The sequence below is a fragment of the Balaenoptera acutorostrata genome, chromosome 5 (assembly GCF_949987535.1).
Source record: "Balaenoptera acutorostrata chromosome 5, mBalAcu1.1, whole genome shotgun sequence".
Taxonomy (NCBI): Eukaryota; Metazoa; Chordata; class Mammalia; order Artiodactyla; family Balaenopteridae; genus Balaenoptera; species Balaenoptera acutorostrata.
In genome coordinates this window covers 64933343-64945617 of record NC_080068.1, presented here as the reverse complement: position 1 = coordinate 64945617, position 12275 = coordinate 64933343, and the positions used below count along the sequence as shown (strand labels likewise).

The following is a 12275-nucleotide window of genomic DNA, read 5'->3' as shown; positions in this document are numbered from 1 at the left end:
GCTCAGAAAAGATACTTGATATGATTTCAATTTTCCCAAATGTACCAAGGTATGATTTGTGGCCCAAGATATGATCTTTCCTGGAGAATATTCCATGAGCACTTGAGAAGAAAGTATATTCTGTTGTTTTTGGTGGAATGTCCTATAAATATCAATTAAGTCCATCTTGTTTAATGTATCATTTAAAGCTTGTGTTTCCTTAGTTATTTTCATTTTGGATGATCTGTCCATTGGTGAAAGTGGGGTGTTAAAGTCTGCTACTATGATTGTGTTACTGTCAATTTTCCCTTTTATGGCTGTTAGCATTTGCCTTATGTATTGAGGTGCTCCTATGTTGGGTGCATAAATATTTACAATTGTTATATCTTCTTCTTGGATTGATCCCTTGATCATTATGTAGTGTCCTTTTTCTCTTGTAATAGTCTTTATTTTAACGTCTATTTTGTCTGATATGAGAATTGCTACTCCAGCTTTCTTTTGATGTCCTTTTGCATGGAATATCTTTTTCCATCCCCTTACTTTCAGTCTGCATGTGTCCCTAGGTATGAAGTGGGTCTCTTGTAGACAACATATATATGGGTCTTTTTTTTAATCCATTTAGCCAGTCTATGTCTTTTGGTTGGAGCATTTAATCCATTTACATTTAAGGTAATTATCAGTATGTATGTTCCTATTACCATTTTCTTAATTGTTTTGGGTTTCTTATTGTAGATCTTTTCCTTCTCTTGTGTTTCCTGCCTAGAGAATTTCCTTTAGCATTTGTTGTAAAGCTGGTTTGGTGGTGCTGAATTCTCTTAGCTTTTGCTTTTCTCTAAAGGTTTTAGTTTCTCCGTCGAATCTGAATGAGATCCTTGCTGGGTAGAGTAATCTTGGTTGTAGCTTTTTCCCTTTCATCACTTTAAATAGGTTCTGCCACTCCCTTCTGGCTTGGGGAGCTTCTGCTGAAAGATCAGCTGTTAACCTTATGGGGATTCCCTTGTATGTAATTTTTTGCTTTTCCCTTGCTGCTTTTAATATTTATTTTTTAAATTTTTGATAGTTTGATTAATATGTGTCTTGGAGTGTTTCTCTTTGGATTTATCCTGTATGGGACTCTCTGTGCTTCCTTGACTTGATTGACTATTTCCTTTCCCATATTAGGGAAAGTTTTGAACTATAATCTCTTCAAATACTTTCTCAGTCCCTTTCTTTTTCTCTTCTTCTTCTGGGACCCCTATAATTCAAATGTTGGTGTGTTTAATGTTGTCCAGAGGTTTCTAAGACTGTCCTCAATTCTTTTCATTCTTTTTTCTTTATTCTGCTCTGCAGTAGTTATTTCCACTATTTTATCTTCCAGGTCACTTATCCGTTCTTCTGCCACAGTTATTCTGCTATTGATTCCTTGTAGAGAATTTTTATTTCATTTGTTGTGTTGTTCATCATTGTCTGTTTGCTCTTTAGTTCTTCTAGGTCCTTGTTAAACGTTTCTTGTATTTTCTCCATGCTACTTCTACGATTTTGGATCATCTTTCCTATCATTACTCAGAATTCTTTTTCAGGTAGACTGCCTATTTCCTCTTCATTTTTTAGGTCTGGTGGGTTTTTACCTTGCTCCTTCATTTGCTGTGTGTTCCTCTGTCTTCTCATTTTGCTTAACTTACTGTGTTTGTGGTCTCCTTTTCACAGGTTGTAGGTTCGTAGTTCCCATTGTTTTTGGTGTCTGCCCCCAGTGGCTAAGGTTGGCTCAGTGGGTTGTTTAGGCTTCCTGGTGGAGGGGACTAGTGCCTGTGTTCTGGTGGATGAGGCTGAATCTTTTCTTTCTGGTGGGCAGGACCGCATCTGGTGGTGTGTTTTGGGGTGTCTGTCACCTTATTATAATTTTAGGCAGCCTTTCTGCTAATGGGTGGGGTTGTGTTCCTGTCTTGCTAGTTGCATAGGGTGTTCAGCACTGTAGCTTGCTTGTCATTGAGTGGAGCTGGTGTTAGCGTTGAGATGGAGATCTCTGGGTGAGCTTTCACCGTTTGATATCATGGGGAACCGGGAGATCTCTGGCAGACCAATGTCCTGAACTCGGCTCTCCCACCTCAGAGACCTGACACCTGGCTGGAGCATGAAGACCCTGTCAGCCACACGGCTCAGAAGAAAAAGGGGGTAAAAAGGAAGAATAAAATAAAATAGTTATTAAAATAAAAAATAAAAGAAATAATTTTCAATAAAAAATTAAAAAGTAGTAAAAAAAAGAAAAATCAAAAAGAAAGAAGACAGCAACCCAACCAGAAAACAAATCCACCAATGATAACAAGTGCTAAAAGTATACTTAAAAAAAAAAAAAACAACAACTGATAGACAGGGCTCTAGGACAAATGGTAAAAGCAAAGCTGTACAGACAAAATCACACAAAGAAGCACACACATATACCCTCACAAAAAGAGAAAAAGAAAAAAAATATATATATATATATCTAAATATAAAAAAAAAGGAGGAAGAGAGTAACCAAATTAATAAATAAATCTACCAATGATAATAAACTCTAAATACTAAACTAAGATAAACATAAAACCAGAAACAAATTAGATGCAGAAAGCAAACCCCAAGTTGCTCCCAAAATCCACCGCCTCAGTTTTGGGATGATTCGTTGTCTGTTCAGTTATTCCAGAGATGCAGGGTACATCAGGTTGATTGTGGATATTTAATCCGCTGCTCCTGAGGCTCCTGCAAGAAATTTCCCTTCTCTTCTTTGTTCACACAGCTCCTGGGGTTCAGCTTTAGACTTGACCCCATCTCTGCATGTAGGTCACCTGAGAGTGTCTGTTCTTCACTCAGACAGGACGGGTTAAAGTAGCAGCTGATTAGGGAGCTCTGGCTCACTCAGGCCGGGGTCGGGAGGGGTACGGAATGTGGGGCGAGCCTGCGGCGACAGAGGCCAGTGTGATGTTGCAACAGCCTGAGGTTTGCCGTGCGTTCTCCCAGGGAAGTTGTCCCTGGATCACGGGACCCTGGCAGTGGCGGGCTGCACAGGCTCCTGGGAGGGGAGGTGTGGATAGTGACCTGTGCTTGCACACAGGCTTCTTGGTGGCTGTAGCAGCAGCCTTAGCATTTCTTGCTTGTCTCTGGGGTCCGTGCTGATAGCCACAGCTTGCACCCATCTCTGGAGCTCATTTAGGTGGTGCTCTGAATCCCCTCCCCTCGTGCACCCTGAAACAATGGTGTCTTGCCCCTCCGGCAGTTCCAGACTTTTCCCCAGACTCCCTCCTAGCTAGCTGTCATGCACTAACCCCTGTCAGGCTGTGTTCACGCAGCCTACCCCAGTCTTCTCCCTGGGATCTGACCTCCAAAGCTGGAACCTCAGGTCTCAGCCCCACCCGCCCTGATGGGGAAGCCGACAAGCCCCTCAGGCTGGTGAGTGCTGGTCGGCACTGATCCTCTGTGCGGGAATCTCTCCGCTTTGCCCTCTGCACCCCTGTTGCTGTGCTCTCCTCCGGGGCTCCGAAGTTTCCCCCTGCCCACCTCCCGTATCCACCAGTGAAGGGGCTTCCTAGTGTGTGGACCCTTTTCCTCCTTCAAAGCTCCCTCCCCGAGGGGCAGGTCACATCCCTATTCTTTTGTCTTTTTTTTTTTCTTTTTTCTTTTGCCCTACCCTTGTACGTGGGTAGTTTCTTACCTTCTGGGAAGTGTGAGGTCTTCTGCCAGCATTCAGTTGGTGTCCTGTAGGTGTTGTTCCACATGTAGATGTATTTCTGATGTATTTGTGGGGAGAAAGGTGATCTCCACGTCTTACTCCTCCGCCATCTTGATGGTCTCCCCACATTCTTTCTTTGTATGACCCTTCTGCTTTTCCAGTTTTACCTGTCAACAGTCTCCTTCAAATACAGCCTCTACTTTAACGCCACTGATGATCTTTCACAAATCAGAAAAGCTCTTTGTTTTCTGTGTCTGTGTAAATAGATTCAGCTGCCTATAATGGTTGCCTCTTTTCTGATTCATAAAATCCTATTTATCTCTCAAGGTCCAGCTCAAACGTCCCTTCTAACTTTAAGGCTTCCATTGCTCCATCTAAAAAAATTAATTACTCTTTCCTTGGCATTCACAAAGCATGCTGTACTTATCTCTACTCTGTACTACATTGTGTTTCAATATTTAATTTTATATATAGTAGGGCCAGTACTGTTTGCACATCTGTCTTTCTCTGCCCAGTGAGTGAGTTCTCAGATAATGGACAATATTTTGTTATTTCTTTTTATCTTCCCCAGAACCTAGGACAATGCCTGAGTTTCCATTGGTTCTTAATGAATGCTGCCTGTATGGATAAATAAATAAAAATGTATCCCTTGAAATATCTTGAGATTTGTCTTAGAGGGGGTATAATCTTATCAAATGGTAGGAAGTGGTGTATACTACATTATAAGATATTATCAAGTTTCAGAATTTTGAAAAGACCACTGCTTTCTGAGTAGCATATATTTTAATTTGAGTGTTTGAGTTTTGATGAAGAAATGCCTTATGTAACTTCTGGAACTAGAGAGAAATTTTGGATTTCTTAGGCAATTTATTTTATCATTTTGCTTGGCTTGAAGCAAACAATAAATGTTGAAATTCCTATTCTTGCCATTTTTGCATGCCCTTGAAAAATGGTTATGGGAGATTAAATAAATTACACAAATGGTATTTTATCAACTTTTTCCTTTTAAAATCATATCCTGAGATAGAGTTCCAAAAGTTCATGTTTCCTGACTTCTCAGCTGCCATAACGTTGGACATAGCTCTTTAATTTAAAGGATTAAATTGGTTTTAACTGAAAGAGTAGAGCTTGGTTTTCTTTCACAGATTGCAGTGGGAACATGAGTGCTGCAAAGCTATTAGACCTCTCATATGAAACATTTCAAATAATTTGGAATATCTCAAACAATGACATTCAATATCTCCCAAGCATGGTCATCCAGAATATTAAAGCTAGAAGACCAGGTTATTTAATGATTTAGTACCTTTTTAGATATTCCAATAGCACCAATTTAATAAATCATAACCTCATCTGGAATAACATTTGATTCAGTAATATTTTTTAAATGTCTAATTAGCACAGAATATGTATGGCAAAAATGTAGCAAGCCCAAACATAAGACAACAAAACTCAAGCAATAGAAAAGAATTCATTAAATATGCAACAGGTGAAATTGACCAGTGATTTTTCTTATGATCATATAAATATTAAAAACATCTTTTGGAAAAGAAGCCCATTGAAAATAAGATTTTATAGCAATTTGAAATGTAAAATTTCTATCTTTGACATGTTACTGATTTGCAGTGCCATTTATATAATCAACAAGAGAACTGAAATAAGATTGATTTTTCCTTCATTCAGTATGAAGTACAAATTTTACATTTTATCCAAACTTATTGCTACTGCCAGCATGGTAAAAAGTTCTATATGCAAGTTACCTTTAAATTGGGATACATACATTTTTATTTTTAATTTTACTTCAAAGTTGTTGGAAGCAGTTTCATTAAAGGCAAAAAAACACAGCTAATTTTCTTTTAAAAAACAACAACATAAGCTGCTCCTTTGATTTCTTTCTACATTAAAAAAAATGCTGTCTGAATATACTTCAAATATCATGAGGCAAACATTCTTTAATGAAATGTTGATTTTTCACATCATTAACCAATTGGTTTTATTCTTTTTCTTCCCTTCTTATTTTGCGAACATCTGAAATTATCTTTTTTTTAATAGTCCATTATGGACTATACTTTAGCTTTCTAAGTACACAGGGAACCCATATTTTCCCACACAACTATAACAAAAATTCATTATTTTTCTAGTGATTTTAACTTATGCTCTTGACTCATCAGAAGGAATGCCAATTTTTCCTAAGGGAAGACTATGTTTTAACTATTTCTTAAGTATTTCACATTTTCTAACTAGTTCAGGGTCAGATTCATTAAATCTTAAGTAAATTCATCTGAAAGTTTGGTTTTTCATTCTTAATGCACTGTTTTCCAACATTCTCTATTCTGTTACATCTTCCTAAGAGTAACTGGGACCGTTTAGAGTACTGGAGATAAACTGGTGAGGGAAAATCAAGCAGAAGAACCATGATGTAAAGTGTAGCAGCGTGGACTTATTTCATTTTGTCCCTAAACAGAGGGTAAATGTGTGAAGGTAACTGCACTTTCAGCAATTAAAAAAGTTACATAAAAATAATTTTCACTTACTGGGACATGCTTCAGAATAGATTTCTCATTTGATTGCATAACCCGTTTCTGAGCTTCTTAAAGCAATCTGATTAATGTTAAAGACAAAATTAAAAACCATTTTTAGTCTTTTTCTTCCTTCAATACCTAGAAAAGAGGAAAATTTATGACTGTAGTTTAATTTTATTGCTACTGAACCTTTCTTGAAAATGAACTGGCAGATGCCATTACTAGGTTAATTGATTTAATAATGTTTCTGTGAATAAGCTAGCACTTCTGACTTGAATTGCTTTCTCAATTGATTGGTACTCTACAATAGAATTCTATAAAATGTATAGAAGGAGCAACAAGGAACTCAGCTCTGGATTTTTTGGTTAATTCATTAGCATTTAGAAGTCTAAGAAATCATTGCATTTTCAATTTGCTAAGTACATGGCATTTGTTACTAATAATTAGGCACATGCATTGCTTTTACATAGGCTCTTTAAAATGCAGTCTTGTAAAAATCACACTAGAAAAAAAAGTGTGTTAATAACCTAGTGGTGTGTTTATTTTTCAAATGCCAGCAAGTAGCACCTTCTAGGGATTTACAAGACGGAAGAAATCAAGATCAGTTAAGGCAACCTGCAGGGCAGGCTTGGTTCCGGAAAAAGAGGAGGAAAGGGGAGTGTCACAGAGAAACTGCAAGACAGGAGCTGCCACCTGAGGCAGGAGTCAGGGGGTGGGGGGACATATCCAGTAGAGCACTGGGTCAGCAGGCAAGCAGTCAGGCTGCTCCTCACCCTGTGAGTCTCTGAGCCTTGGAACATTGAGAGACTTTGGGGGGGAATGTGGAGGGTGTAGGTGCCTGGCTCCAGTTGCAGCTGGGGTGGGGGACAGGATGATGAGGAAGTCCCCACCCCAGAGATCTTCAGTCACTGAGAGACAAGCTTGGGAGAGAGGGCGATACCCCTCAGGGTTGAGGGAAGGGCACTTAGATGAAGTAGGCAAGGGACAGGTATGGTGGCATCAATAGCTGTGGTGAGGGTGCAAGCCACAGAGGGAACAGTGGGGTTACAAGAGGCCGGGCCTGGGGATGGTTGACTCAGACCTTTGGATAGGCCTCTGAGGCCCGCCGTGATGCGGGCACCAGGCCCAGGATGACCATGACCTCCTCACAGCACTGGCAGCTCACGATGACCCAGAAGGCCATCTGTGCCCATAGTTTGTCCCTCTGGTACAGAGTTTCCCACCCAACTACCCAATCTTTGCCCAGGGCCCACAGGAAAATCCTACATTTGGGGTTCACCATGTTCTCTTCCATGTCCTTTACAAGCACTATAGTAATGTAATGCTATGTTTATATACTGTATATCTAATAGAGATTTTTTAATTAATTAATTAATTAATTAATTAATTTGCACCAGGCCTTAGTTGTGGCAGGTGGACTCCTTAGTTGTGGCATGCATGTGGGATCTAGTTCCCAATCTTTAGACTTCTGGATCTTATATTTGTTTTGTAATGAGCACTACAAGTAAATAAAGAATGCTTTCTGGCATATATAAACACAAAGTAGCCATTTTTCCACCTTGTCTTTTAAGGCTTAGCTCAATTCCCCTTCTTTAAGATACTTCTCTCCTTAGGGAATTATTTCTCTTTTCTGTATTTTAATGGACTGTATGTATTTGTATTCACTTATCATGGTTTCTACTATATTATATCATACAGATTTATTTGTCTATCTGTTCCACTAAGACTCCAGTAGAAGACATGATATATAATAAATGCCCAACCATGTTTGTTCAATTAATTAACTCACAGTATTATAACACAACATGCTTCCTTGGTATCCTCTTAGTATCTGGCTTCATTAACAAAATGTAATGACATCTTATTTTTGAGTGAAAATACATTTCTTGTTTAAGTAAGATTTCTTTCTTCTTATTTTGTATTACTTATCAATCCTTGAACATAGAACTATCATGAAAGCAATATTGATGTGGAAAATATTATAAATTTTTAAATTATTGTTTTTAATTTCTCATACCATCTATATATTTATTAAATAAATATTCCATATTTATAATGAGACCTTGATTTCTTTTGAGTGGATTAAACAACACAAATTTATTTTCTCACATTTCTGTAGGCTGAAAGATTAAGGTGCCATCAAAATTGGTTTCTGGTGAGACCTCATCCTGGCTTGTGGATCACCACCTTCTCTATGTCCTCAGATGACCTTTTCTCTGTGCACACATGGGAAGAGAGATCTCAGGTGTCTCTTCCTTTTCTATTGGATTAGATTCTATTCTATCAGATTCCAGTTCTATTGGATTAGGGCCTCATCTATTTTTATGACTATCTATAAATAGTCCTATAGATTAGGATTCAGATTGAAGGAGAGTACTCTGCCTTCAGAAGACAGAAGAAATATTCTAAGTCAGAGAGGAAATCTTAGCACTAGTAGGTACTACCCTGGGTAAAGTATTTTTACTCTCCTGGGATCCCTTTCTTAAAATATTTAAATAAAGAAATCAAAACTCATTTTCCCCAGATTGGTCCTTGATAGCCACAGAAGAGAAAACCTTATTCAATTTCTTATTTAAAAATCAATTTTATCTAATAAGTATTTATCAAGCACTTATTGAGTCAGGTCCTATGTTAAGCACTGAGAATATTTCTAGGATAAAATGTACATAATCCCTGTCCTCATTTAGCTCACATTCTCAAATAGGTGACAAACGTTAACTAAACAAGATTTATTCAATTAAAATTAAGAAAACTGCTATGAAGAGCAGAGAGAACTATTCTAGATGTTCCAGAAATATTTCTTTAAGGTAGTTCCATTTAAGACAATTTAAGTGCTGTATTAGATTACTGTTGCCACAAACTCAGTAGTTTGAAACAGTACAAATTTACCATCTTACAGTTCTGGAGACCAGAAGTCCAAAATGATTCTCACTGGGCTAAAGTCAAGATTTTCAGGGATGCACTCCTTCTGGGGCAGAATTTGTTTCCTTTCCTTTTTCAGCTTCTATAAATCACCCACATTCCTTTGTTTGTGGTAAGCTTCCTCCAATTCAAAGGCAGCAACTATGGTTGTCACACTGTTCTCATGCTGCCGTGCCTGTGGTTCTCTCTCTTCTGCCTCCCTCCTCTACTTTTAAGGTGTCCTGTGATTACACTGAACCCATCTAAATAATCTGGGAACATCTGTCCATATCAAGGTCAGCTGATTTTATCAACCCTATTTCCATCTGCAAATTTAGTTCTCATTTGCCATATAATCTAATATTCATAGGTTCCAGGTTTAGGATTCAGGCATCTTTGGGTGGCCATTATTCTGCCTACCACAAGTAGCAACGTAAATGAATGGGACTTGGCCCTGCAAAGGCAGGTAAGGAAGGAGAGCAGTTCAATCAAAGGAAACAACATGAGAGAAGACTGTAGACTGTAATAGAGTGGTATGACAAGGACAAAAGTGGTCTACCCCTCAAGCAGAGAGCACGGGTAAGAGTGAGACATGATCTGTTGACCTCGTTACATAATGAGAATCAGTCTTTTGGCCAAAAAATACAGCCATTCACGTTATCTAGTGACCCGTAATTCCTGAAATTTCTAATGAAACTAGCATTTCCATCAGCAAGAATCTCAACAGTTAGTTATTTAAGAACAAGACATAGAACCAATATCAGAATGACTTAATCTGATGGGGAACATTTTGTTCCCTGTTCTTAACACAAAGTCAGATAAACTTGATCTCCTATCTCAGTAACATGGACAGTTTTCTAGTGGGTTCTTTAGGTGGCGACATCAGAAAGATTTGTCTAGGTGAATGCAGTTTGAAACTTCATCAGTGTATTCTATCTGTTTTGCTAAATTTTTTCAAATTTGTTAAAATTTTGCTAATTATTTGAATTTTACTTTGTTACTAAACAAATTGAACTATGACTTATGTTTCACAATTAACATAGCTGTTTCATGGACATCATGTTTTGTATCGTAGCAAGTTTATCTTTTTCTTCTTCTGTAACAGCATGAGACTGCATTACTTGTGACAGTATTACCTTATAACTTGGGATAGTCCCAAAACATCCCTCTCCATATTTCTGTTCATCCACTCTGTCTCCCTCCCTCATCAATCAAGGCTTCCAACATCAGGATTCCTGTCTTAAAAGTGGCTCTTATAGATGGAATATTTGTGTCTCCCTAAATTTATACATTGAAGTCCTAACCCCCAGTAAATTGGTGCAGCCACTATGGGAAACAGTGTAAAGGTTCCTCAAAAAATTAAAACTAGAACTACCATATGATCCAGCAATTCCACTTCTGGGTATTTATCCAAAGAAAACAAAAACACTAATTTGAAAAGATGTATGCATCACTATGTTCATTGCAGCATTATTTAAAATAGCCAACACATGGAAACAACTTACATGCCCATCAATGGATGAATGGATAAAGAAAATGTGATATCTATATCTATATCTATATCTATATCTATATCTATATCTATATCTATATCTATATACACACACACACACATGCATACATACACACACAATGGGATATTATTCAGCTATGAAAAAGAATGAAGTCTTGCCATCTGCAACAACATGGATGGATCTTGAGGGCATTATGCTCAGTAAAATAAGTCAGACAGCAAAAGATAAATATGATATGATCTTCCTTATATGTGAAACCTAAAAACAAAACAAAATAAAACAAACACATAAAAAACAAATGAGCTCATGGGCATAGAGAAGAGATTTGTGGTTTCCGGGAGGTGGAGAGTGGAAGGTAGGCAAAATGGGTCAAAAAGTAAAAATTCCAAGTTAGAAATGAGTAAGTCATGGGGATGTAATGTACAGCATAGTGGCTATAGTTAATGCTGTATTACATATTTGAAAGTAGCTAGGAGAGTGGACCTTGAAAGTTCTCATTACAAGAAAAAAAGTTATAACTATGTATGGTGATGGATGTTAACTGGACTTATTGTGGTGATAATTTTGCAGTACATAAAAATATCAAATCATTACATTGCACACCAGAAACTAATATAATGTCATTATACTTCAATAAAAAAGATCTAAGATGAATACATAAAAACAACAATAACCTATGCATTTATCTTCTTGTCTTCAATATATACCTATAAAGTTATCAATAAGAATATTTTACTCCCAGAGCTTAAAGAAGTTTAATGCTTTTTACAAATATAAATTTATATGACATGAGAATGAACCTTACATAAAATTTACTTGACACTTGTCAAGCATTTAAAGAAAACTGAGAATCTGTAATTTGACCTTCAGTGAACTATGAGTGAATAGAAAATATTTTTCAATTGAGAGTGAAGGGTAAGTGACTGGAGGGATAGAAAATAAGTAACCCTGAAAGTCTGAATTTCTGCAAAATTTCACAAAAGCTCTAACTTAGTCTACGATTTTTGATACATACTGGCATTTAAACAAATTTAGAATTTAGAATTTATTAATATATGCGAAACATAAATACGTATTTCTTCTGCATCATAACTAAGAAACTCTTTCTTAACTCAGTAAAAGCTTCCTATTAATTATATGAAACACAATTTCTATTGAATACTAATAAAAATGAATTACAGGCCTTGAAAAGAATGTCACCTGTTCAATTTATATGACTGTTTCATTTTTAATCAGAGCTTCTTCTCAAATGGTTCTTCTTTTTTTCATAGTCACAGAATAAAGGAATTGTTAGAAATTGACCTTGGTAATTAGGCTCTAAAGATGAAAAATTTTAGTGGTGACAGGATGACAGAATTGAATGATTAGCAAAGGAAAAGCAAAGTTTCTATGAACTTACCATACTTGAAATTTTCTCATTTATAAGCATGTCACTTTACCACTAAATAAGAATTATTTTTGAGGAAAATAGAATGTTATATGATTTTTCTTCCTGCTTAAATGGGCATAGATAACCACATATCCTACAGGTAGGGAGTATTTGTACATTCAAAACTGGGTCAAGGAGGAGAAAAATGATGGGGGTGTTGATCAGGAGTTGAAAGACTAGACAAATTGTTACTAAAATGCAAATAAAATTGAGGAAGAATCACATTTGCATATAATTTTAACTGAATACTATTT

General features: G+C 37.0%; 1 pseudogene; it reads right to left on the bottom strand.

Annotated features, from left to right (window-relative positions):
- Window positions 1-6782: 6782 nt before the first annotated feature.
- LOC114235472 (speedy protein C-like) lies at window positions 6783-7471 on the bottom strand (annotated as a pseudogene).
- Between the last annotated feature and the right edge of the window lie 4804 nt (window positions 7472-12275).